The sequence below is a fragment of the Armigeres subalbatus genome, chromosome 1 (assembly GCF_024139115.2).
Source record: "Armigeres subalbatus isolate Guangzhou_Male chromosome 1, GZ_Asu_2, whole genome shotgun sequence".
NCBI classification, from domain to species: Eukaryota; Metazoa; Arthropoda; class Insecta; order Diptera; family Culicidae; genus Armigeres; species Armigeres subalbatus.
Genome location: NC_085139.1, coordinates 1,908,179 through 1,934,513, shown reverse-complemented (window position 1 = coordinate 1,934,513; position 26,335 = coordinate 1,908,179). Strand labels below are relative to the sequence as shown.

The 26,335-nt window shown below is 40.1% G+C and overlaps 1 long non-coding RNA gene across 1 annotated transcript in view; it reads left to right on the top strand.

Moving 5' to 3' along the window:
- The window catches only part of LOC134219569 (uncharacterized), a 412,937-nt gene that overhangs the window by 217,703 nt on the left and 168,899 nt on the right, over positions 1-26,335 (top strand). The gene's annotated exons all lie outside the window — the stretch shown is intronic.

Here is a 26,335-nt window from a genome sequence, read left to right as displayed (position 1 = left end):
ATGATATTTCACTCATCCCACTATGGGGGATCCCCATACAAGCGAGCGGTCAAAAATAAAATTGGACTTTTAAAGTGATTTTCCACTTAGTTTTAGCTGTGTATGGTCGAAATAGCATGAATATACAATTTCCAACCCCCCCCCCCTTTGGGGATCGTCTATGAATTACGTAATTATTTTTTCATAGGTTCGATTAACGTGACAAAGCAAACCTATTTGGGAAGTTGAAATTTCAAAAGTGAAGGAGAAGGAAGGGGCTGTACAAAAACTAAGTTCAGCAATTTATGGACATTATGGCGGCGATCATGTTAAATGACATTAATTTCATGACATTCCGTGATATTTTTTTGTTCTCACTCTCATGCCTCTACAATTTGTATTTAGAACAATTTGTTTGACAAAGTACTAGGATCTGAAGGATCATAAAGCATTAAATGTTAATCAAATAATCAGAATTGAAAATAACTTTTGAAAAAGGGTATTAGCAAATTAGAAATCGCAATCCAATGACATTTTTACGTGTACAAGTTATTCAAAAAATGAGATTAATATATTCTCAAAAATGTGGACATTCATTGTGGAATGTAAGAATGCTCCATTCTTCCGAAAAGCAAAATTCTTTTAATTTAAATAACAACACTATTTGAATTACTTTTGATTTGTTTTCATGATTTCTACAAGTTATATACAGCATCATTCTTTTTCTGTGTCAAGGTTTAAGTCTTCAATGATATTTTCTTCAATTCCATCAACGATGGAAGATGAGATAAATTCATCTAAAGTATTAGAAGATAAAGAACTTTTGAAAATCTTCAAATATTACAAAATTACGCATGGCATAAGAATAACTAAGTGAAAAATTTTTTCCAACGTCTCCTCGTTATCCAAATCGAGCTTAAAATGGATCTGATTCATGTAAGGCACGAAGGAAAATGTCAACATTTGCCTCTCTTGATCATTTTCTTGCATTATGAGTTCTAAATTTCTTCAACTGTTTATATTGACTTTCCGCTGGTTGTTCAGCCAGTGAACCTCAAAGTGTAGATGAGTGAATAAATATTTCCCTACCATTAGCCAGACATTCATGAACACTATGCAGGAATTTCATACGCTCCGTTCTAACTAAGATATTGTTCGTCTTTACTTTTGCAATAAACATGTCGAATTATTGATTCCAGGAGATTTATAAATATTTACATATTATGAAATCTCATATTTAGTTCTCCATCAGTAGCTAATGAATAGCTCAGAAAATTAGGTTTAGAGAATGACTCAAACCACTCAAGCCCCAAACGCATTTCAGCGGAATGGCGACGGAAACGGTAAAATTTGACAGGAAATATATGAGCGAACTGTTAAATCCTTCCGTTACCGTTGTGCTGCATTGCATTAGGGGTTTTATTCATTTACTCCTTTGAAAAGTTAATTAAATGAGCTCAAATGGTTATAAATAAAGTCGAAGTTATTACCAATAAATGTATTTTGACCATACCCTTTGAGCGCATAGTTCAGTCTGACCCATTTTCAATAGGAAACGATGGGACTAGATTTCCCGTCGAATGAAACTTGTTGCGAGAAAATCGGACACAAATAAGTGTCTAAATGGCGATTGCGTTCTTTTGCGCACATACATACAGACGCGCATGCACACACATACAGACATCACCTCAATTCTTCGCGCTGAGTTAGTTGATATATACCACTAGGGGTCTCCGGGCCTTCTATCAAACATTCGTTTTGGAATGAGCATTAACCTTGGAGTACGAGAGAGGCAAAACACGGTAAAAAACAAATGAAAAAAAAATCAGAGTGACTTAACTCTGTTAATTGCAAATACTGGCAAGAAATTCTTTCAGGACATTTTAGTCGAAGCTTTGTCCTTGATGTGTATCATAAAAGAACCCGGGGATTCCTGAGGAAAAAAAGTTCTTCACTATCAAAGTTGAAAATAGCGTCGTTTTTTTGGAAAAAAATATTGCTTCCGCATTTTTTCAATTTTTTTTTCACAGTGTAACCATTAGTTTTTGCACACCATTTAAAAGCTTATACAATAACCTTTGTAATGATGTATTAACATTGAAGAAAAAACATTTAAATATTTCAATAAATAGTTGAAAATAAAATATTTTTCAGAAAATTTGCTAACTTTTACCCATTTCTGACTTTGCCACCTTATATCTTTGGAACTAGTGCACCTAGAGACTTCAAATTCAGAATTTCTCTTAATTAGAGTATTGACAATGGAGAGAAAATATTTTAAAATAATTCGGAAGACATGACATTTTCGATTAATGACCGCCCGAAATCCTATAGTGCATCCGTCCCTTTTGGTGCATTTGTACTATTCACAGTATTCTACAGATTTCATCGAAGCAAGGTTTTCTTGTAGGAGATGTCTATACTAAGCTGGCTCTCGAAAGGATAACCCGTTTTTTATTCGTCCTATTCTTCTGATCCACATATAAACCCATCGGCAGAGGAAGAACCTTGCGTAAAATTAATAATGTTAAAACATGTTAGAATGGCCATTCTTGGTTGAAGCAAGCCTATGTACAACGATGAACACACAACACGTTCACCACGAGGTTGCAAAGTAGCGGAGCTTCTAATAATTGCCGGACAAAACGTGTGTTTGAAATCTAAAAAAAATATATGTTGGAATAATTTTAGATCTTCAAAATCTACAGCCACATTCAATGATATGTGTTTCATGCGGTAGGTGTGGATAACACAACATTCTGTTGATCAGTGCAAAGAGTTTTTTGTTCAAAATTCGGTCACTGTGCGACGGCAGTTTGGCCCTTGGGATCAATCCGAAGAACTCGTGTAGCAAAAATTTAATCTATCTCTATATCTAGGGGACGGTTGTCCCAAATTCGGGCCAAACATTTACCCATCCGAAGAAAATAAAAACCTTCGCCAGGGTCGGCTGGTTATGGGGTACACAAATGAAATTTTCAGCAAATGCAGCCATATGCACCCGTAGTAAAGCCAACAAGATAATGATTTTCACTGGCAAACATTTAATGGCAGTCTGAGTTGAGAAAAATACTTTCCCTCATTAGACCCTGGCCACTATAATATTACTACTGTAGGACGACAGGTCCAAGGACGACCGAAACTCCTGCGGGTTGAACGAATATCAACGCGATGAGTGCTAGAGGACTTTTTATGTAAAAGTTTATACGCATCAGCTATCTCGGATCGTTCCAATCCTCCCTCTCCCAGCTGTGGGCAAAAGTTTTTCTTCTTTTCCAATTATTTTTGCCATGTGGCTCTTGCTCACTCTCTCTCTCTGGTTGGTGGTGGTTTTGCTCCCCGCTGGGGAGCTTAAGTTTCGAAATGAAATTTCATAACCTAATATCAAGCGAAAGATATTCTCCTACCCCGGAGCGGTTCCGCCGGGTTTTGCATTGTGGTGGAACCAATCCGAAAGTATCTGAAAAACTAATATTTGGAAGCTTTGCGCTTCGCTTCTTCGCTTTGCGGTGAACGTGACCGATTGACAATGTAAGCCAAGCCAGTGGAAGACCGAGACCGAATGCCGTCGGTGTCTCTGGGGCAACTATGGAAAATGTCTTTTCCCGGTTTTCAGCTATATGAAACTGTATATATGGCGTGTTGATAATACGATCCGAAAAGAGGCGAGGGGATACCAAATAACGGAAGACAGTGGGCGATGAGCCGATGGAATTTCTTTTCTATATTAAATTTAATATTAGATTAAAGTCTTCCCTGCTGGTGGTGCTGTCTGGCGGAAGCAGTGATGGACATTTCGTTGGAGTGTCTATTCTCTTGGTGATGGCTTTTTGGTGACGGTTGAACGATTTTCTCAATGTGTTTTCTTCCATCTTGGGTGGAATCCAAATAAGCTATTCCGTTGATTAAATTGCTTCTGAAAAATTGCCTCCGATAGACTTGAAGATATGCCGTGAGAATTGGATTTTGAGGAAATGATTCGATTGAACGATTTTTTTTTCGGATACAGTCGTTAGAGTACCTAATTGGCTTGAAAGCGGAAATATGCTTCCCTATGAGAAAACCATTTCAAATGTTCATTGACCGCTATCAATTTGGAAAAACTTTAAACCAACTGCGATGCTTATTTTAGTGTAACGAAGCCATCGCAAAACCGTCGATAATAATTATGTTTATAATTAGACAAGATATCAGTTACTTAGACAGATTTTCTCTGTGAACTTTTGAGAATACATCCACTTTAGATATGTTTGAATTCCCAAGCACATATTGATCGTTCAATTTTTATGTGATGTGATAATTAACAATCAAGCAAAAGGTCAGTTAAACATATTTGTATCTACATTTGTGAGCTTTGCATAGTAAAAATGTTGATCAATGCTGATTTTTGATACTGTTTTAGAATTTTTCATCCGGCAAACGTCCATCGTAAAAGTCATCTCTATATTTTCTTATTGGAACGTTACCCTCTTCACAGCCATCGAGTAGCAAATGTCCCAACCAAATGGGCAATTTCCCGAGATTTCACCGGTCTTTGTTCTCCCTGAGCAAAAAAAAATATCAGCATCGTTTATTGGATAGACTCTGTAACAAAAGAAGCGAGGAGAAAGTTTTTTGCTTCCCCGTTATTTATGTTCATCTATCTGCCATTCCATCCATACTCACACACCACCCCAGTGTCTAGTTCCTTTGATTTGTTCGAAAAATGTCCCTTCTCTCAACTTCTCAAGATATTGTTCTTCTTACCTCCGAGGGATCTTTTCGCATATGCTACCCATGAATCACACCGCGTAATCGAACGGAGCCCTATCCACAGGCTGATGTTTTTATAAATATTTATCGAAATAACATTACATTTGCATCCGGAACGAAATTTGAGCCTGAAAGAAAGCGTTCACATCTCGCCGTAGAACGTGAATAGAATCCTTGAGCATTGGGTTGAAAACTGTACAGTAGCACATGTATTGGATAATACCTCCGAAATTTATAGCCCAACCGCTGAAATCAAGATGGTCGTTGCATCCCCGGTTTCAACCTGCCCTCCGTATGCCATACATTCACTTACCTCATGGGACATCAGCCGACAGAAAGATAATACTGCCGATGATTCTCAATTTCATGACATAGCGGTTAAAAGCACATTATTTTAATTCTTTAAGACGCACTGCCAAATGTTGCCGCACCGGGTGCGAAGCGCACGAATGCAAGGCTTCATCCCTTCATAAATAATTTCCAGATAATTGCCGCACAATTGCACACCTCAGGTCCGGGTACGGTGGCGATAAAATCGGTGAAATTATGAAGTGCTCAGTCGCATGCGAACCCCATCCGTGTGATTACCAACATTGTAAGGAGGAACGCATCAAGCGAACCGACCGACCGACCGACCGCCCGACCAACCGACAACAAGATATGAGTTATGCTGAGTTTGGATTGCGGTTGTTGGTACCAGCCGGGTACCCAGCCTAGATTCGGCCTCGGTGTTGATTCCGGTGCATCCCGTGCCAAATGGGGGGCGCAGTGGGATACTGAACGTTCTGTGGGAGTTTGAATTATATGAAAAGGTCACTCTTTTCACCGGTTCTATACCAATCGCCCGAAAACCATTCGCCCGAAACCCATTCGCCCGAATGCCAAACGCCCGAAAGAGCCAAACGCCCGAATGCCATTCGCCCGAATAGATCATTCGCCCGAATGGGCCAAACGCCCGAGAACCCTTGAAATGAAAAAAAAATCTGTTTGATATTTTTATAGTATATATTATCATATTTAAAAGAATCATTACAACATAAGTCTTAGGTGATAGGAAACTTAGGAACTAATTAACACAAGCGCGATCCCCGTCAAAAAGCTCAACCACTCACCTGGCTTGTATGACGCAACGTGCCCTTCTAACTTTATGTTTTTCTCAATGTTTTTTTATGCTGCTTTGCTATCGGCTGGGACTGAAGCGATCGTAAAATATCAGTGCTAGCTATTCGTTCTTCTAGCTGGAATTGCTTTACAACACTGTAGAAGGGAGGATTACCCTGTTCTAGCAGCGAACCCCATTTGTTATGCCATCCTTCAATGTGGTTGGAGGTCCGTGGAATATTTTGCGTCATTCTTCCATGAACTGACCATAGAGGACCTAGAGGACCTCGACTGTTTTTTTTTTTTGCTTTTTGTTTGGCGACCATTAACGTAAAACTCACTCACATAGTTTAAAAAATTCAAGAGAGGCTCTGGGATCGTTTTTTGCAATTCTTGAAATGCATTTGGAATCTCTTGACTCGGCAAGAATGCCAAAGCAACAATTTTCTTATACGCTAGTTGGATAGTGAAATCTTTGGAATAAATCGACTTCAGCTTAAGGTGCGTAAGTTTTCTGAAGAAACTTCGGTTTAGATGAAAAAAGCAACCGTAGAGATTGGTTCCAGGAAAAAATCTTTTAACAGCATATATTTCTACTATTTTGAAATCCAATAGAATATGCTCCGGCTCAAGTTCGCATTGGTATTTCTCCGCAATTTCTTTCGGCGCGCTGAAAGCTGAGTCATAGACCCAAGGAACATAACGGCTATGATTTTCTTCACCTACACTTCCATGTATCGTGAAAATTTGAGAAAAGTGTTGTGGAGCCGTATTATAAGTTCCAACCATAGTCCAAATTTCCGGATTCGACAGCACTTTTATGCGTTGTGCCGAAACAAACAAGAGGATCTTACCATCATCGCAATCAACTACAGACTGCAAGAAGAGCTCTCCATCCAGATTTACTTTATAGCGTTCGTCGATATGATCGAAATCATTACATTCCAGTGACTCTGGTGGCATATCACGACGTCGCCGACGATGTAATATGTGGCGTTCGGCAGATTTGCTGATCAACGATTGAACCTTTAAAAAAAATAATCAAATTACATAAGCTAATAGCTTTCAATCAATATTTCCCTTCTTAATTTCACATGCTGTTCTTTCTGATAGTTTTAAACTAAGAATAAAATCAGTTCATACTGGCTTATTCGGGCGATTGGCTCATTCGGGCGTTTGGCTCATTCGGGCGAATGGCTCATTCGGGAGAATGGTACATTCGGGCGAATGGCTTTCGGGTGAATGGCATTCGGGCGAATGGGTTTCGGGCGAATGGTTTTCGGGCGATTGGTATAGAACCCTTTTCACCACCACTTCATGTACTGCGATAATGTTAAATGCTAATGAGCTGCACCTAATTGTCGATCTACAGGTTTTACATGAAGTGTTATGTGATGTCAGATCATGCAATTCTACTAAATGTTTTCGATTATTATTTGCAGTATGTACATGTCTTTGACATTTCGTGGTACAGAGCATTGATTCAATCCCGCAGTAGGCGCTAGTATTTAGCCGAAGCACTGATTTTAACATCCTAGATTTTAACACGCAACTTTTTAATTCACTTTAATAACGTTGCAATTTCCACTGGCCATTTCGCGTCAAATGTTGTCATTTATTCTATATAAAATTGAATTTGTTTGTCATAATAAAACCGAAAATTTAGCTTTATTGGTTGTAGTTTTTTTGTTTAAACTATCGAGGGGTCTATCCAGTTTTAAGGATTGGATCCACATCAGTTTTTGTTTACTTTATTACCGTGATTCTTTATACTAGTACTAGCAGAACATACCCTGCGTTGCTCGGGTGTGTTGTTGAATATTCTAAATGTCAATTTATGAGTCTTTCGCGACGCCGCACTGTAGATCAATTTTCGGGCGATCGCATTGGGTTTCCAAACAACTTACCCTATTATTGTATTTTAAGGACAAGCCTCCCGAAATCCAAAGTTGTAATTTTTATTATTGTGTTTTCGCCACTATCCCCCAAACCGAAGAGCTCACAAGGAGCACCCTGCTAATGGACGCAACTTTCTCAGCTTAATCTGTACAGCAGAAAAAAATAACAAAATTCTATTTATAAACTGCGATCAAAGAATTATTTCTAGCAAGTATGTATACAAATAGGCGAGCCTATTTAATATTCCAGTGGAATGAAGTTCCGATGAAGCGACACTGATTGATAGCCAATAGATTATATGAGGACTAAAATAAAAACTCCTCCTGAAAAAATAGAACTTTCCATAAAAAATAGGAAATTGCCAATGAAGAAATTAGGGTCTAGGATGGCCCAGCTCTAGGCCCAGCTTCAGAAGGAGTTCCTTCTGGAGTTTCTTCTGGAGTTCCTCCAGGAGTTCCTTTTGGAGCTCCTCTAGTTGTTCCTTCTGGAGCTCCTCCAGGAGTTCCTTCTGGAGCTCCTCCAGGAGTTCCTTCTGGAGCTCCTCCAGGAGTTCCTTCTGGAGCTCCTCCAGGAGTTCCTTCTGGAGCTCCTCCAGGAGTTCCTTCTGGAGCTCCTCCAGGAGTTCCTTCTGGAGGTCCTCCAGGAGTTCCTTCTGGAGGTCTTCCAGGAGTTCCTTCTGGAGGTCTTCCAGGAGTTCCTTCTGGAGCTCGTCCAGGAGTTCCTTCTGGAGGTCCTCCAGGAGTTCCTTCTGCAGTTCCTCACTTCCTTCTTGAGTTCCTTCTGGAGTTCCTCCAGGAGTTCCTTCTGGAGTTCCTTCAGGAGTTCCTCCTGCAGTTCGTTCAGGAGTTCCTTCTGGAGTTCTTCCAGCGATTCCCGTAGAAAACATTGATCCATACTCACGTGGTACGGAGATCGTGTGATTTGGCCAAGTAGTGCAGACAGTGTTCGTTAGTGGCTTGCAATCATCGAAGGGTTTTTTTTATTCCTTTCTTTATTTGGTAGGCACTCTGTGTTACTTAACCGCTACTGTGCCGGAATCTACTGTGGTATTCTGCTGCCAGAATCCACACAGAATCTATTTTTAGATTTTTCCATTATTCATTGTTGTTGTCGTTGCTGGTCCATCTCACTGTGAGTCCATTGTGTCCATTTGTCCGTGTCGTGAATCCAATGATCGTTGCATTGTTCGGTTGCCATTTATCCGGGTACGTTGGAGGAATGCCTCCGAGAAGAACAATTTGTCAGTCATCATCAGGCAGTCGTAACGGTAAGGGCGCTCCCCAATACGCCACCGTATAGGCTGCGCATCCGGCGACTGACGAGGGTTTGGTGGAGGGGCTGGGAATCGAACCCATGACCATTCGCTTGTAAGGCGAACGTGTAGCCAACTACGCTACGGGACCCCCTATCATCGAAGGGTTAAATTCGCGGAAAAGCCGCGGGACCGACAAAGAAACCCTTGCGCGTCGTTAAGTGGTCCCGAGTTTTCTGAGAAGAAGCCTCGACAAGTAGCTAAGCCCTCGCCCTCGTGTTTTACCACTACGGCCACGCCGGCTGTTCCCTCTACGAGCCACGATCTGGTCCTGCCAACAAAATTGCAAAGCCCTCGTCCTCGTGCTTGTCAAATGCGGCCACGCCGGCTGTTCCTCCGCGAATCTACGATCCGGACCCGCCGAGAAGAAGCCTTGGCGAGTAGAAAGCTCTCGTTCTGGAGTTTTATAACTACGGCCACGCCGGCAGTTTTCTCCACGAAGCCACGATCCGGTCCCGCCGACAGCAAACCCGTCGAGAAGAAGAAGCCTCGGTACCGCCGAAAGGCAACCCCAGAAGCAGAATCGTTGGCAAATTGCAGAACCCTCTTCCTCTTGCTTGTCCAACTGCGGCCCCGCCGGCTGTTCTCGCCACGAAGCCACGATCGGGTACCGCCGAGAAGAAGCCTCGACAAACAGCAAAGCCCTCGTCATCGTGTTCAACCTTTCGGCCACGCTGGCTGTTCACTTAGCGAAGCCGGAATCCGGCCTCACCGGCAGCCCAACCAACGAGAAGAAGCCGCCGCCTCGAAGAATCGCAAATCTTTCGTCCTTGTGGTAAGCACCTACGGTCCCACGCACCGGCTGTCCACTTCGTGAAGCCGAAATCCGGTCCCGCCTGCAGACCAACCCACTCGTCGATCCCCACCGCCCTTGCCTTCGTGCCCTACTAGCAGCCCAGCTGGCTATCGGAGGTAATGAAAAGTCGTCCAAGGTACGTTACCCGCGCGCATGTCGCCAATGGGCCCCATCGTTTTAATCGGCCGCACCTATTCCTTATCCTTGTTTACTCCAGGAGTTGCTTTTGGAGCTCCTCCAAGATTTCCTTCTGGAGCTCCTCCAGGAGTTCCTTCTGGAGCTCCTCTAGGAGTTCCTTCTGGAGGTCCTCCAGGAGTTCCTTCTGGAGGTCCTCCAGGAGTTCCTTCTGGAGGTCCTCCAGGAGTTCCTTCTGGAGGTCCTCCAGGAGTTCCTTCTGGAGGTCCTCCAGGAGTTCCTTCTGGAGGTCCTCCAGGAGTTTCTTCTGGAGGTCCTCCAGGAGTTCCTTCTGGAGTTCCTCCAGGAGTTCCTTCTGTAGTTCCTCCAGGAGTTTCTTCTGGAGTCTCTCGAGGTGTTCCTTCTGGAGTCTCTCGAGGAGTTCCTTCTGGAGTTCCTCCAGGAGTTCCTTCTGGAGTTCCTTCTGGAGTTCCTCCAGGAGTTCCTTCTGGAGTTCCTCCAGGAGTTCCTTCTGGAGTTGCTCCAGGAGTTCCTCCAGGAGTTCCTCCAGGAGTTCCTCCAGGAGTTCCTCCAGGAGTTCCTTCTGGAGTTCCTCCAGGAGTTCCTTCTGGAGTTCCTCCAGGAGTTCCTTCTGGAGTTCCTCCAGGAGTTCCTTCTGGAGTTCCTCCAGGAGTTCCTTCTGGAGTTCCTCCAGGAGTTCCTTCTGGAGTTCCTTCTGGAGTTCCTCCAGGAGTTCCTTCTGAAGCTCCTCCAGGAGTTCCTTCTGAAGTTCCTCTAGGAGTTGTTTCTGAAGCATCTCCAGGAGTTCCTTCTGGAGCTCCTCCATGAGTTCCTACTGGAGCTCCTCCATGAGTTCCTTCTTGAGCTCCTCTATGAGTTCCTTTTAGAGCTCCTCTAGGAGTTCCTTCTGGAGCTCCTTCAGGAATTCCTTCTGGAGCTCCTTCAGGAGTTCCTTCTGGAGCTCCTCTAGGCGTTCCTTCTATAGTTCCTTCAGGAGTTCCTCCAGCAGTAACTTTTGGAGTTCCTTCTGGAGTTCCTTCTGGGGTTCCTGCAGGAGTTCTCTCTTGAGTTCCTCCAGGAGTTTCTTCAGGAGTTCCTTCTGCCCAAGCAGCACGCGCAACATCTTTCAAATAGGTGTTTGTTCCTAATAAATTGCATTGAAGACACTGGAAATACATCGAGTTACATTAAAGCCACTTTTCAGTTTCAAAAAATCACAATGTTTTATTTCCGTTTAAGTGGTGTCGCAATATTCTACCCATCTGACTTCTTGGGTGGTTTAAAATTCGATGTGTTTCATATCAGAAACAAAACAGATAAGTTGCAGAATTAATAACACTTCGATTCATTGCTGTTACGACAATGTTTCTGATATGTTGCAAAACACTTTGAGCTCAACTGAGCAGTATTTTATTTTTGACAGTCCCCTGCATGTTCCGTATAAGGTACAATGAAGTTACAAATGACTTTGTTGTTTATGTAGTGCACTTGTAGCAGAATCTCCAAATAGAATTGTTGGTGTGATGGTTAAAGTAGCAGGTTGCAAATCTCAAGGTCCATGGTTCGATTCCCGGTTGGTTTTTGTGTTTTTATTTTCATTGTAGCCGCAAGATGTTGCAAATAGGCTCCACCTCTTGCGCTTTTTGTGTCACAAAGGAGTTCCAAATACGACGCGTTGGACATAAGTCAGACCTTTAGTAAGTCACACCACAGTTGTTGTTACTCACTGAGAAACAAGAGGTGTTGCTTGGGTGGAGTTCCTCCAGCAGTTCCTTCTGGGGGTCCTCCAGGAGTTCCTTCTGTAGTTCCTCCAGGAGTACCTTGTGGACTTCCGCCAGGAGTTCCTCCTGGAGTTTCTCCCAGCGTTCCTTCTGAGTTTCCTCAAGGAGATCTTTCTGGTGTTCCTCCAAGAGTTCCTTTTGGGTTTCTTTTAGCAGTTCCATCTGGATTTCTTCCGGAAGTTACTTCTGGAGTTTTTCCGGAAGTTTCATTTGGCGTTCCTTCTGGAGTTCTTCCAGGCGTTTCTGCACAAGTTCTTTCAAGAGTTGCTTTGAGAGTTCCTTCTGGAGTTCTTCCAGAGGTTTCTTCTGAAATTTCTCCCGGAGGTTCTCAAGAATTTGCTCTAAGAATATATCTTTGAGTTCCTCCAAGAATTTCTTTTGGAGTTGTTCCGGAAATTCCTTCAGAAATTTACCCAGGGGTTTCTCCTGGAGTTCATTCAAGAATTCCTCCTGAAGTTCCTCCAGGAATTTCTCCTGGAGTAACTTCAGCAATTCCTCCTTCTATAAATTTCTCCTGAAGTTTTTCAAGAAATTTCTCCAAGACTTCCCTCTGAAGTTCTTCTGGGAATTTCTCCTGTATTTCCTTCAGCAATTCCTATTTTAGTCCCTCCAAAGATTCCTCCTGGAGTTCCTGGAGGAACTCCAAAAGGAATGGATTCCCTCCAGGAATTCTTCCTGAAATTCCTCCAGGAATTCCTGCAGTAATTCTTTTGGGAGTTTCTCCTAGAATTCCTCCTGGAGTTCCTTCAGAAATTTATTTTGGAGTTCTCCAGGAATTTTCTCCGGGATTCTTCCAGGAATTGCTTCTTCAAGAATTCGTTCCCTAAGCATTACTTCGGGAGATCCTTCAAAACTTGTAGCAAAAATTGCACTCAGACTTCTCCGTGAATACATTTGGTAAATAAATGAAAACCGTCTAAGACGAGTAAAGTAACTCCATTTAATTCCACCAATTATTTCGATATCTTTGCCGATACGTATTTCGACCACAACTGTGTGGTCGAAATACGTATCTGCAAATATATCGACCTAATTGGTGGAATTAAATGGAGTTATTTAACTCGTCTTAGGCGGTTGAATACATTCCACTAAAAAGAGCTTAAAATATTTGTTCTGAAATAAATGAAATTTGAAGTAGAGTTTTACTGATGATAACGTTCTTACGAATATCAAGAGAGGAATCCGTTAAACTTATCGCAATCCGTGAAATCAATTAGATTCCGACCCTTGTCGGAGCGCATCTGGTGATGCCAGCCGGGATCCTGTTGGTCTACAAACTGATCGAATCGATCGTAACATGTCCGGTACTGATGCAGCTCCATACAATAGGGTACAATGAATAATGTCAGGTATGTCAGCAGCTCTCAACTCAAAACCAAGCTTCATTCAACATTTGATCTGTTTACGAACGCGATCACTTTCTGCCCAAAATATACCAGGCAGAGGCAAATCCGAAATCAGTAGGTACACTTGAAATCTAAAGCAGTCCTTTCTCAAAGCGGGATCGTAACTCAGATTGTTAGAAAGATATGGATCACTTTTGCAATTAACTTTACCTACTGTAAAACGTAATCGATAGTGACAATGTCCAATACAGGACAGAACGGTTTAGTTTTCCAGAACACATGAATAAAGATTTACTTCAGAACATGAAACACAACAATAAAATTATGCTTTAAATGGAATTTATTCTTCAACTATGATAACGTGTATCCATTTCCCCCTCCATATTCGTTGTTACTCATGATGACGATATTGTTAGCTCATACTCAATCATTTCGCACATGTATTCCACACGAGATGTGAAATGCATTTCATTGAAAGGGGTTTTATTCCTGACTAGAATATATTCAAAACTTCATTTTTTTTGGTTGCAATACACTGATTCCTACCAAGTTGAGATATCATGATTTTTTCTAGTCACACATGCCACGTCTTCCCGACTTCCATTGGTTGGTTAAGAAGCGTCAAGATTCGAGTCACGTGCTCTGCACTGTAGTTGTCAGAACGATGTCCGCCCCCACCAACGCACGCAGGAATAATATGATACTGGAAACGATGTGAGCTCACCGCTGCTGCTAGCGCACGAGAGTTCAAATCGTTTAATGTGATTTTGGCTGAAACACATTATCAAAGATTATAGTTGATCTCCCCAATTATCGACTTTTCCGGAGTTGAAGCGAAGAAACAAAGTTTGCTGATCCTATAGATTTTCGTTTTCGAAAGAATGTTTTTCCAACAGTTTATATGAAAATAGCTTTCCCTTATTCAGCAAGTTCGTTCGCTTCGAACTTTCCTGATTAGCATATTAAAGAATTTAAACAACGCCATTTTGGTATGTTTTTCTTGGGCATGTTTCGCTGACCTGACTAAAGTGGGGAATGAAATGTCTTATGCAAACCGTTTTCCCCGTGCGCCACACGAATTTCATTATTTTTATCGTCCTTTTTTCTGAGCTTCCCCCATGCCGGAGGCAAATTCCCAACGGGTATTCCGATAGACTGTCTTAGTGCTACCTTTTTTTCATTGGTTTGAACTGGATCATGATAGTAGGAGTCACAAGAAACAAAATTCTTCTTTTCATGTTTTAAAATCCCCCAAGCACTGAAGAATGAATTGAAAGTGATTTTTCATTTATCACATTGTTGGTTTCAAACCTCAATATGAATTCTTTGATTGATCCACGAAAGTAATTAAGAAATAAATAATCTTATTTTTTATGGATTTTGCGACACATTTATGTAGATCCGAAAATTTCCCTAATTTGTCTTCAATTATTTTGTATGTCATTATCTCTAACTTTCCAAACACTATGTCAATGCCATGAAGCTGAAAATGGCCTTCCGCTGGGGTTGCCTTTCCCAATAAAGTATATGCTTTATGGTCATCTGATCCGGATTTTTCGAGCGGTCATTGTCCGTTCATTCAATCAGAACACACACGAACGAGATCGAACGGACAGTGCTGCACCAATGACCCGTTAGAATGTTTAATTTGAGAAACGCATAGTTTTGCCCTTAGGACATTGCAAAATTATCGGCCATCTTAAAATCGAGGCCATCGTTTACGATTGAATGTAACTTAGTATAATCTTTATATTTACGAGCCGTACTTAACACACCTTTCCGAATCAGAGTTCCATTCGTTATCCTTTTGTTCGGCTCGCACAGATTGCACTGCAATGTCCCTGCTGCAATACTGTTGCACCGCCCGTACGCATTCTCGCCTGACCCTTGCCTTGGCTCGGCGACCAGACAGAGATGGGGACAGCGAGTGGGCCCCATTGCATTTATTTCTGGTCGTAAAATGAAATATTAAAAAGCTATAAAATAAAAATTTATCCACGGTGCAGACGGTTGGCCCCATCATCCGCGTGCTCGGTCGACGTCGTGCGACTGCATGCACTTGACCTATCCCTGGCGGTGGCTGGTGGTGGTAGTGGTGGTGGTATCGGTCCGAGATGGACACACAATTCCCAATAGGCTTATCCGATTTTCTTCCTTTCGAAGTGTTCAAAGTTTTAGTCTGAGCCCCATAGAATAGCTAATTTTTAGTATGTGTCGAATAAATCCAATGATATTATCTTCGATTGAGTGTTATGATTATGAATGATTTTCAGATGTATAGGGTTACTCTTCTTGAAAGGTGACAAAACAATTAGATCGCAATGACCATAAGTGTTTTTTTTTTTTTGCAAATTTAAGATAAAATAGCTCAGATAAAAAAACACAGTAATCGACATAAGAAAGAATATGTTGTGGAGTCATTTTCAAACTGCACTGAAAATCAATTTTTCGAAAATTTATGTGATCTTGTGAGCTTAAAAAACTTCCTTCTAGAAGTGAACAGGTCTAACTTTTAACATGGCTTACTCCCTTCGGTCCGTGGTGGTGGTTTTTGGCGCTGATGCTGCGCAAACGAAAGGAAACCGATCCAACCCGCCATTCAACTGTTTATAAAAATCACATAAAATATAAATTATTATTAGTTGCCGAATCAATTTATGCCGCCGTTTACAGCAGGTCTTCGCCGGGCAACAGCAGCATCCTCCGGTGGATTGACTTTGTTTTTTTTTTGGGAGATTTTAGATTAAATTTAAATTTATATACGAAATGTGTCGTAAAGTTCGAAACTGGTGGAGCGATCCGCAAGAGACCACAAGTAAGAAGGGGGGAAGTGGTGCACTTGAGGGTGTGAATCTTTGCCCACAGATATACGCGCACACATACATAGATGGTTTGGCGTGATCTTGTTCCGCGCTTATTGGGGGGAAAGTATCCCAACGAAGGGTTTGAACGTGAAAAAATAAAAAGAATTGAAGCTCATAAAAATGTATTATTTACGGTGTAGTTGCTCGTACCAATCCTCTCCTTTCGATTAATGGAAAAGTTTGATTTTGGGGTTTGGGCGCTTGGGTTACCACACGGATGCGTGCTATAGGGAAATTTTAGACTTTTGTCTTTCCTTTTAATTGAGAATTGGAGGGATTACCTGATTCGTAAGTCCGTTGTACATAATTATGGTTGTTTTGTGATTCGGACAGGAGTCAATTCACTCAAATCTTATTATTTCTGCAAAGAAACTTCGCTTTATTTAGCGCAAATTGGTGAAAGTTTTTCCTGGTCATTGAGTGAAATTACATTTGTAAAAAAAACCCTAATTGAATCATGTACTTTATAAATAAGGATCTGAAACATGTCAAACATTGAAATCTGTTCATGACTTGTAGTAATTGCAATAAGGCCGATACAAATATTTAAAAACAATTATGTCTCGCCCCCCCCCCCCCCCCCTCGGATTTTTTTTGCCCAAAAATTATATTTTGACAACAAATTTGAATGTTCAATCAAAGGTAATTGCCTATTTCCGGGGATTAAACCACCCGACTTGGACGTTAAATGGAATTAAAATGGAAAAAATCAATAAAACTCATCGGATTTGTTAAAGAATGTTTTGAAAATCCTCAAAATCATTCAAATTTCCAATGTTATGAAAACTCATATGTGAATATGTACGTTATGTGGAAGATATTGATTTGGAAAATGTATTGGAGGTAACCACTTTCCCTTCGATGGGACTCGTACCCATGACCCTACAGTACGCTAGACTAGTGCTTTAACCAACTAAGCTACGAAGGACCTCCGTCGGCCTTCGCAACCTAGCGGCTACTGAACGAGCTCGAGATTCCCAAATTGGACGCATATGAGTTTTCATAACATTGTAAATTTGAATGATTTTGAGGATTTTCAAAACATTCTTTAACAAATCCGATGAGTTTTATTGATTTTTTCCATTTTAATATTTATTTTTTGTTATCCCCCCCTTGACCTTTCGGAGACCAGTAGGACATAATTTAAATTAAATATTTGTAACGACCTTATTGCACGGTAGCTGCGTACTGCAGGTTTTTAGTAGTGCGCAAAACAACGATGCATTAGTGTACCAATTATACAGAAACGTTTTTGATTCTTACGATGTTCGTAGATGTTGTAGGCGCGGTTTAATATTCGATGCATATCAGTCGTCCACATGATCCAGACATGATTTGTGGAATGAGTTTTTGGCGATTTACTAAACAATAACTCTTAGTGACGATGATACGCTACCGTGCGTCTCCATGACCTCTAATTTTGCGATAAAGCAGTGAGAGACTTTAAGATGAAGCAAAAAAAGAATTCTATCCACAGGCACGATCTTATTTGATCTTGAAGGCTACCTTTAGAGAAAGAAGGATGAGTGAAAGACGTTCTTAACCAAAACTTAAGATGAAGATTCTGTTTTGGCTCGAAAGTCGCTTGTTTTGGTCTCATTGAAAGGGAAAGTAGAAACCCCGTATTAGGTTGTCTCGTAGGGGTAGGTGTCCTAACTTGATCAACCAGACCATCCCCCCATTAGAAACGATGGTCAGCCAATACCAACGAATAGATGCGGCAAGACTCTTGCAGTAACTATCGAGACATCTATCCTTCTAGTTGCATTTTGACAAAGTTTAGGAAGCTTATTCAAGCAAAGACCCTTTTGAGGCAGGAATATTTAAGGCAACATGGAGGCGTGTGGCCAAAGTCATTGTTATAGTCGCTTGGTCTATAGTACCGAAATTACTACTTCGATGAAATTGTGTGACATCTTTCTCCAACTAACTACTACGTCATCTGAATATTATCCGCTCTCTTTCGTGCCACGAATTTTTCTGTCTGGTAGAATCAGGCGTCACTCCATTAGTTTACTGCAAAGCAGTTGTGTTCAAGGAGAGCACCACAGGCGATGTCCATTTTCTCACTGATCAAGCGAACCTTGCTCTGTACACGCTACCCGAGCAGCACACATGAGACACATAGATCACAGTAACTTAGATATGACCAGATCCAGTCATAAAGTTCTTCTTCTTCTTCTTCTTCTTCTTATTGGCATTACATCCCCACACTGGGATAGAGCCGCCTCACAGCTTAGTGTCCATTAAGCACTTCCACAGTTATTAACTGCGAGGTTTCTAAGCCAGGTTACCATTTTTGTATTCGTATATCATGAGGCTAACACGATGATACTTTTATGCCCAGGGAAGTCGAGACAATTTCCAATCCGAAAAGTGCCTAGACCGGCACCGGGAATCGAACCCAGCCACCCTCAGCATGGTCTTGCTTTGTAGCCGCGCGTCTAACCGCACAGCTAAGGAGTCATAAAGTTGCTGCAACCAAATTCGCTTGACTTGTGCTGCTTTGGTAACAAACGCTATGCTTCCCCTGGTGGAAGAGCTCCACAGTGTCAGGCCGAAAAGTTGGAGGATCGTTAGCCCTAAAATAGACTGATCCATAGAGGTACAACTTTGAAGAGGAGATCCACGTAAAGTAAGGTGATTTTCGCAAAACGGATAACTGAGTATTGAATATGTATTTAAAACAGCGAAACCCGATTATTCAGGTCTTGACATGCAGACTCACAAAAGACACAAAAGACCGTTTCCTCAGCGGAAGCAGGAGCACTTTCAACCTCGGCATCGAAGCAAAATAATCAATCAAAAGACTCCGGCTCAGCAAACGCGGTTTAAACACTCATGGGTTCGCCTAACCATGATCTCCAAAGAGGTAAATCGGATCACCAATTATTTGGAATCGCACTTATGCCGATACCCACGACAATGATGAAGTTGATGTGTTGTCTAACCTTTGCCTATAAAGTCAATACCTCACGCGATCAGTACCCGGGGCAGATGCGAAAGCTTAGAAAGAGTAATCCACAACGTCTTTGCGGAAGAGTGGAGGATAAACAAAAAAAAAACCTGAGGAAAGTTAAGGTCCAACCCAGAGGGTATGTGCAACCAAAGTAATGCTCATATGATTTGTGAATGCCCGCAACCCAATATCAGATTGGCTGTATCGGAGATGTATTTGACTAATTACCGTGTGAAACAAACCCCCAATGCTTAGCTTCCTCAAAGACGTTCGACTATTCGGTCAAATATAGATCACTGCATGGAACTTGCAACGATGGAAAGCACCAACTGCTAACTAACAACGATAACGGACAACTACAAATACACTTTACCAGCTTGACACTGATAGAAGCAAATGGGCATGGACAACAAACAGGACATTTTAAATGGACGGACAACTGAGGAATCTAATAACGGACAGTTGAGAAAGAAAAGTGAGGTAAATATTGACAAGTGAGAATAAAACCAAGGAAAGTGACTGTTAAGTTTTTCTTCGTAATGGGAAGAGAGGAGTTAAAAACGTCGAGAAAGTCGAGCATTGTGAACTGAAAATTAGGACATACATATGAAGTGAGAAGTGAGATAAGAGAGGCGAAAAGTAGGAACAAGAGTTGGAAAGTAAAAAGCGAGATGCGAGCAGTAAAAATGAGATGTGAGAAGTAAAAAAAATATATTTGAGAAGTCCACATTGAAAAATAAAAGAATCATTTCTTTGAGAAATTGCATATATCCATATTGCACAATTTCGAGAAAACATCGAAGAACTGTTAAGAAACTGGAATGTCTTCACTTGTCATAAAACGAGTTTGTACCTTCCCATTTAATTCCAAACTCGTCTCGATCGAAAAACTATTTGGCACCGAATATTTTGATTTCTTCGATGAAGATCAGTAGTTTTTGGCAGTGAGAAAACAGCAATTAGTGGGAAAACCAGTTGGAAAACAGCAATCAGTACTCCATAATTGCTCTTCAAAGTGCGTTTTTTCATACAGTCCTGAACAAAAATTTTGGTTTTGTTTTTTTTTTGCCAGAGTACGTATTTTTGGGAAAGAATTCAGAATATGTAAATATCTCATTTTGGTAAAAAAAAATGTAATATATATGCAGTTCCCCAAACAAACGGTTCAAATGAAATGTGAAAATCAATTAAATAGATGTGACAAGTGAAAAGTGCATAGTGGAAAGAAATAATTGAAATTGAGAATTGATAAGCGAAAGGCGAGAATCGAGGAAGAAGAAGTAAATAACGAGAAACGAGACACTAGAAGTGAGAAAAGGAGTAGGAAAGTTATAAGCAAGTAATGAAATGTGAGAATCGAGGAGTGAGAAGCGAGACACCAAAAATGAGTTATGAGTTGCGAGAAGTGAGAAATAAAAAGTGAGAAGCAAGAAATGAAATGTCAAACCTGAAAAGTGAAGAATGAGATGCCTGAAGTGGGAAGTGAGACGTGAGATGTGAGAAGTATGATTACGACGAAGGAAATGCGATTGAATTATTAGAGTTACGAAGAAAGAAGCAATCAAAAGTGAAAGAAGTGATAAGAGAAGTAAAAAGGAATAAGCCAAATGTGAGAAATAAAAAGTGAAGCTCGAGAAGTGAGACATGAGAAATTACATATGAGTAGAAAGAAGATAAAAGGGTACAGACGCCAGAATCGGCGCACCGGTCCGAAAATCGAAGGCGTTTGTCATAAATTTTGTCAGCGGTGGCAGCATTTTCGGCATCACGCCGGAAGTCATTTTAGCCGCAGGCAACGACGACATGTACTGGCGTGGCGATTTATTTGAATACATTCGTTTCTTATTTTTTTTCGAGATACTTTTATAATATTAACGGGAGAGCTCCAAGAGTTTCAAAAATATTCATTTGGACAATATTCTAGATTTTCCACGCACGGGAACTACTTTGAAGTTTTCAGGTGATTTTTTGAAATTCCCATGGAAAATTGTTTGTAATTTTTATGTTGATCTCTTTTTTTTCGGAGTTTACAAAGGAAAATTTTCAGAATATCCACGGAAAGTTCTTCGGAATTTCTTTTGAGTATTTTTCGAATTCTAAAAAGTTTTCTCGATTAGTTCTCAGGATTCTTTTGAGAAATCCCACGGAAAATTCTTCGGAGTTTCCGTGGGAGATTGTTCAAAATGTAGATTTCTACAAACAATTAATTTCAATGGAGAATTGTTAGGAATTTCCATGGGAAATTCATAAATTTTCACGAAAGGTTGTTCAATATTCAATTTTTCCGAAAGTAGAAAGGAATTTCTATATATTTATATGGGAATTTTTCGTATTGTCCATAACAAATTCTTCGTCCACAGTAAACTTTCCATTAAGGGTAAGATTCGTTTGGCTGAAAATTATTTGGCGGAAAGTTATGTGGCTGAATAACACGTCATCTAGCCGAATTTTATCTCGGCGGAACGAACTTTTGGGCGTTAGATCGAAAACGGATTGGCTGAAAATTTGATTTGGCCAAAAGCGACATTCAACCGACCTTGTAATTTGGTTGAAAAGCCGTTTGCTCTAAAAGGCCGTCTGGCCGGAATGATCATCTAGCCGAAAATGCCATTTGCTGAATGGGTAATATGGTCAAAAATGTCGACCAGTTTGGTGAAATGACATTTTCGGCCATATGGCTTTCCTGACAATTGACCATTTCGGCCAAAATACCTTTTCGGTCGAAGGAATATTTCGGCAACAGCATTTTCGAATAAATGACCTATTAAATGACCTTTTTAGATCAAATGACTTTTTCGGCCGTATTTCCATTTCGGCTGAATGACATTTTCAGCCAGATGGGTTTAAATCTGATGGTTTGTTCTCCCAAATGACATATTTGGCCCAACACCTTCAGGCCTTATGCCAAACGGCTCTCCCTCCGTTTGACCGAAAATCATTCGGCGGAAAACCATTTGGTCGAATGCCACTTGGTCGAATAACACGTTAAGTCGGAAGTCCTCTTCTTATTCTTCTGTGGCTCTACATTCCAGCTGGAACTTGGCCTGCTTTTCATCTTTGTATTTTGTTAGCATTTCCTCAGTTATTAAAAAAATGCTTTTCTATGCCCACTATTGCATGAGGGTGCCAATGAAAATCGACTTTTAGATTTTCAAGAACGGGAAGTGCTCAGAAATTTCATCTCCTCGAAAAAAGTCCCTATGCTAAATTTCAGCTCAATCAGACTTCGTTAAGTGTTTGACCAAAGCGGTCAAAGTTTGACTATTTTGAAACATGAAAATTTCTCAAAGAAAAATTCAAAAAAAAATTTTTTTTTGTTGTGCCAGATGTCTTAGAAATGCATGAAACGTCGAGATCTGGTGATGATTCGACTTTTCATGCATATGTAAGACATTTGGTATAAAAAAAAACGAAAAAATCAAAAAAATAATTTCGAAAGTCCCAAAAAGTTATTTTTTTCCAAAAAAAATCGTTTTCGAGATAACACCAGATCTTGACGTTTCATGGATTTTTGAGACATTTGGCATCAAAATTTTCCAAAATCCAAAAAAAAAATAAAGTCGCAAATAGTAGTTTGTGCAACTAGTTGCAAAAAGATGATTTTTTCAGCACGAGTTGTACGTTTATCCAACGAGGCTTGCCGAGGCAACAATATCAAAAATTTGCACCGAAATATCATTTAAATACAGTACTGGAAAAAGTCATGATCGTCATAAGACAGAGAACAAAGCGCCTTTTTCTATCTAAGACGACCAAACGAAAGAATCGTGGGTTCTTTGATCAATTTCGCATGAAAGGCAGTCATGAAAGGATGTTGTGTTTTATTTTAAAATTAAAATTTCTAAATTATTTCAATAGATATATGCAAAGAATAGTAACTAGTCGATAAATTCATCACATTCATTTTATTCATCGAGTTAAAAGTGTTTATAAACACAAAAACAAAGCAGATATTGCACACTTTCATGTCCTGTCACGGAACAAATATTTTTTGAGATTCATGTAGCATGCCACTCATCCTTCGCATTTCTATAGATATTGAAAGGGGCAGATATGTAAACATCGCGTGACATCTCTCATTGAAAATGAGAAATTTCAGTACTGTTTAAATATCAAGATATGCCTTGGATAAGAACAAACTAATGGCACATGATATTGATCACTTCTTACAAATAGCATAACTTGATCTCCTCATGATATTTTAGTGCAAAATATTTATATTCGTCTGATATTTTATCTCTTATATCAGTCATGTCCATACCTCATTTTGCTATCTTATGAACATTTGACATTATTGAGCTATTTTCGGCTACTCAGGATAGACAAGCAAAATATAAATAAGCCAGCCAGATCGGAGCCCCTTGGCATAAAGGTCATTTGGCATAATTTTGAACTGCTACAAAAGGAAATTTGTCTACAGGAAATGTTCTGATGGATGTTCAGAAACTTAAGGTAGAAATATTTCAAAAAGACGGGCAAAAGAAACGGCAAGACTACTCCCAAGGAAGAAATCACATTCATTGTTAACTTATTCAATGTATTTAGAAGAAGGAATCGCATTCATTGTTTTTTTTTTATCCCAGGTAAACGCCTTCTTCCAAAGAAGGAATAATATCAAATCTACCATTGCTTCATTTTTAAGAAGGAATCACATTCAGCATAGGCTCATTCCGAGAAGATGCTCTTTAATTAAAAGAAGGGATTCACATCCACTTTTTCTTAAACCAAACATACTCCCACTTCGATAAAAAAAATCAGATTCACCGTTGCATTATTATGGACAAACGCCCACTTTTAAGTAAGGAATAACATCCTTCACTTCCTTAATCCAGATAGATGTACGCACATTTATCATTGCCTTTTACTAGCTAAACCATGATTCCAATGAAGGGATGGAAACTATCTTTGCTGTATACACGGCTATTGCATGCGTTCTACAGAAGGTTTAATAACCAACAGGTGTTATAGCCGCCAATGGAGAGGAGGAGAACAAAGGTCGCAATTTCATAAAAAAAGAAGGAAGAAACGTTAATTTAGAATCAAGATCCAAGAAGCCGTACCTGCTGATGAATGAATCAAAGTTCAATAAGAAATTACATATTTTGGAGGAAAATCAGACTAGAAAGACCTCCAACGAAAAGAATAAAATAAGGTCACTGCAGCGTAAACGTCGCGAGCCCAACAACACTGCCAAGGAAAAAAACGGCTCCGATCGATATACGTGAAAGCAGTGTCAGGAATCTGAAGGCAAACGACATCATGCAAGTTTGCTCTCGCCGCTACTTGTTCATATGAGCAGCAGGTATTCGAATCAAATAAATCAAGGAAGTCTCCACGATGCCATCGAAGCAATATTAAGGGATGACGTTTTTGATCCTTCATTCACCAATGGAAATTATAAAGCCAGCGCAGATTTTCATACAAATGGTCATATTTGAGGTTCAAAATCTCGATTTCTTGCGATTAGATTAAGAAAGTGTTTTGAATTCCAGCTGAAAAGGACCTGAATTCTTAATCATTGAATGTTATCTGCATGTATATTGACTGGAAAGGCACATTCCAGATGAAAATACTCATGAGTCATGGAGCTTAAATTCTACAAATTAAAATGTGAAAATAATAGATTTTATAAAGAGGAGCGGGCGACAAACGACTAAAATAAAAAATCCCCTTTAAAAAATTAAAATTTTCAGTGATAAAATATGGAAAGTGCCAATAAAGAAATGAGCGTATCAGCAATATTTAAAAAAAAATTCCACAAATATTGCAAAATTTCCACAAACAATTAGGAATTTCTCACAAAACAAAAATAAATCAACACTTTTGTATTCAAAAATTGCTATTATAAAAGAAGAATTTTCCATAAAGAAAACAAAATGTTCCACGGGAAAAATATAACATTTCCATAAATAAATCAATATAAGCAATACATTTTTTTCCACAAAATAAATATATTTTTTTGCACAATACAAACAGGGCTCTCTCAGAGTCAAGTTATTTATGATAGCCAATGCGAAGTTAACTCCAAACAGTATGGATGCTACAACATCTGTTTAAAGTAATTCAATATTTCTCAACAAATCATTTTATCATGTACTGTTTATTCTTATACAGGAATAAACTCCAGAATGCCCAAAGTCTCCGCCAGTTCAGATGAATATTTTCTTAAATTTGATTGTTCCATCCTGCAATCGATTTTATGTATTACATTTTTTTATTGTCTTTATTAATGAGGTTTTCGGCCCTTGACCGGTTCACCTCAATGTATTACATTAAAAAGCACACTTTCACACTAAAAGCATAAATCTGCCCTTACCCTTGAAAGCACAATATGAACTTCTTCAAATTATTCCACAAATTAAACCGTAGAGGCAATTAAAGCAATGAATCAATATGTTTGCTCCATCAATATCACAGTGGAAGTATCCATAATTTAAAGAAGATGATTGAAAATACTGCCATGTTGATGCTCCATCAGCTGCCACTTGCAACGTTCAGAGTACTCGAATTATCGATTGCAACACTCAACCTTCACCGGATAACTAACCTTACTGAACACGAAGACTGCCTTGCTGACAGACAGACGCTTCCATATCTCCTGGAAATTTCTCCAAACACCAGACAGAAGTTTGCTGAGCAGCCTATGTGCACGGTGCAATTGAGAGTGCAATAAAAGTGAGGTAAAGTACATTCGTCTTGTTGCATCGACATCATCCTTCTTCCACCTCGCCACCCTCTATCACCTTTGCCCGGGAGTATGGATGGCGGGAGCTCTGGCTTTTGTGGGTGCTATAAATTTTATGCCAATCGTAAACCATCCCAGAAAGAGTTTGTTTGCATCATTTTACGGTGTCGCATCCGTTGACGTTTTTTTGCCCCTTTATTCAAGGGAATCCTGCAAGCATAACTCTTTACCTTTTTCAATGCACGCGGAGTTGTTCAGAGACGGTTCGACACGAATCCTTTTCCTGCACAGATTGCCCACGGCTTGATGGTTGTAAATCAATGGTTGTTTGGGTTATCGCGAGTACCTGTCAATCAACCTGAACGAAATGTAGGAAACATTCGCTACAAACTGTGACGAGAACCCTTTCCTATGAGGTAACATTGCACCCCGTTGACAAGCTCTGACAAACGTAAAAGAGAAAGTGTTCACTTTACGCCTTTCTTAACTCTTTTCCGCAGCGCAGAAGCGGCAGGGTTAAACGTCCTTGGAAATAGAAAGTGAGGTTTTTTTTTCTCGGATACGTGCTTCGAATCTTCAAAATCGGAATCATGCTTGAACTCCATTCCCAACTCGCATTCAACACCAACATAATGCTATTGAAAATTTTAGTAATTTCCAACTGAAACACCTTTTCACTTCGGGCTGTCGCAATCCCAGGCCCCATCCGGTTTCATCCGTTTTAAT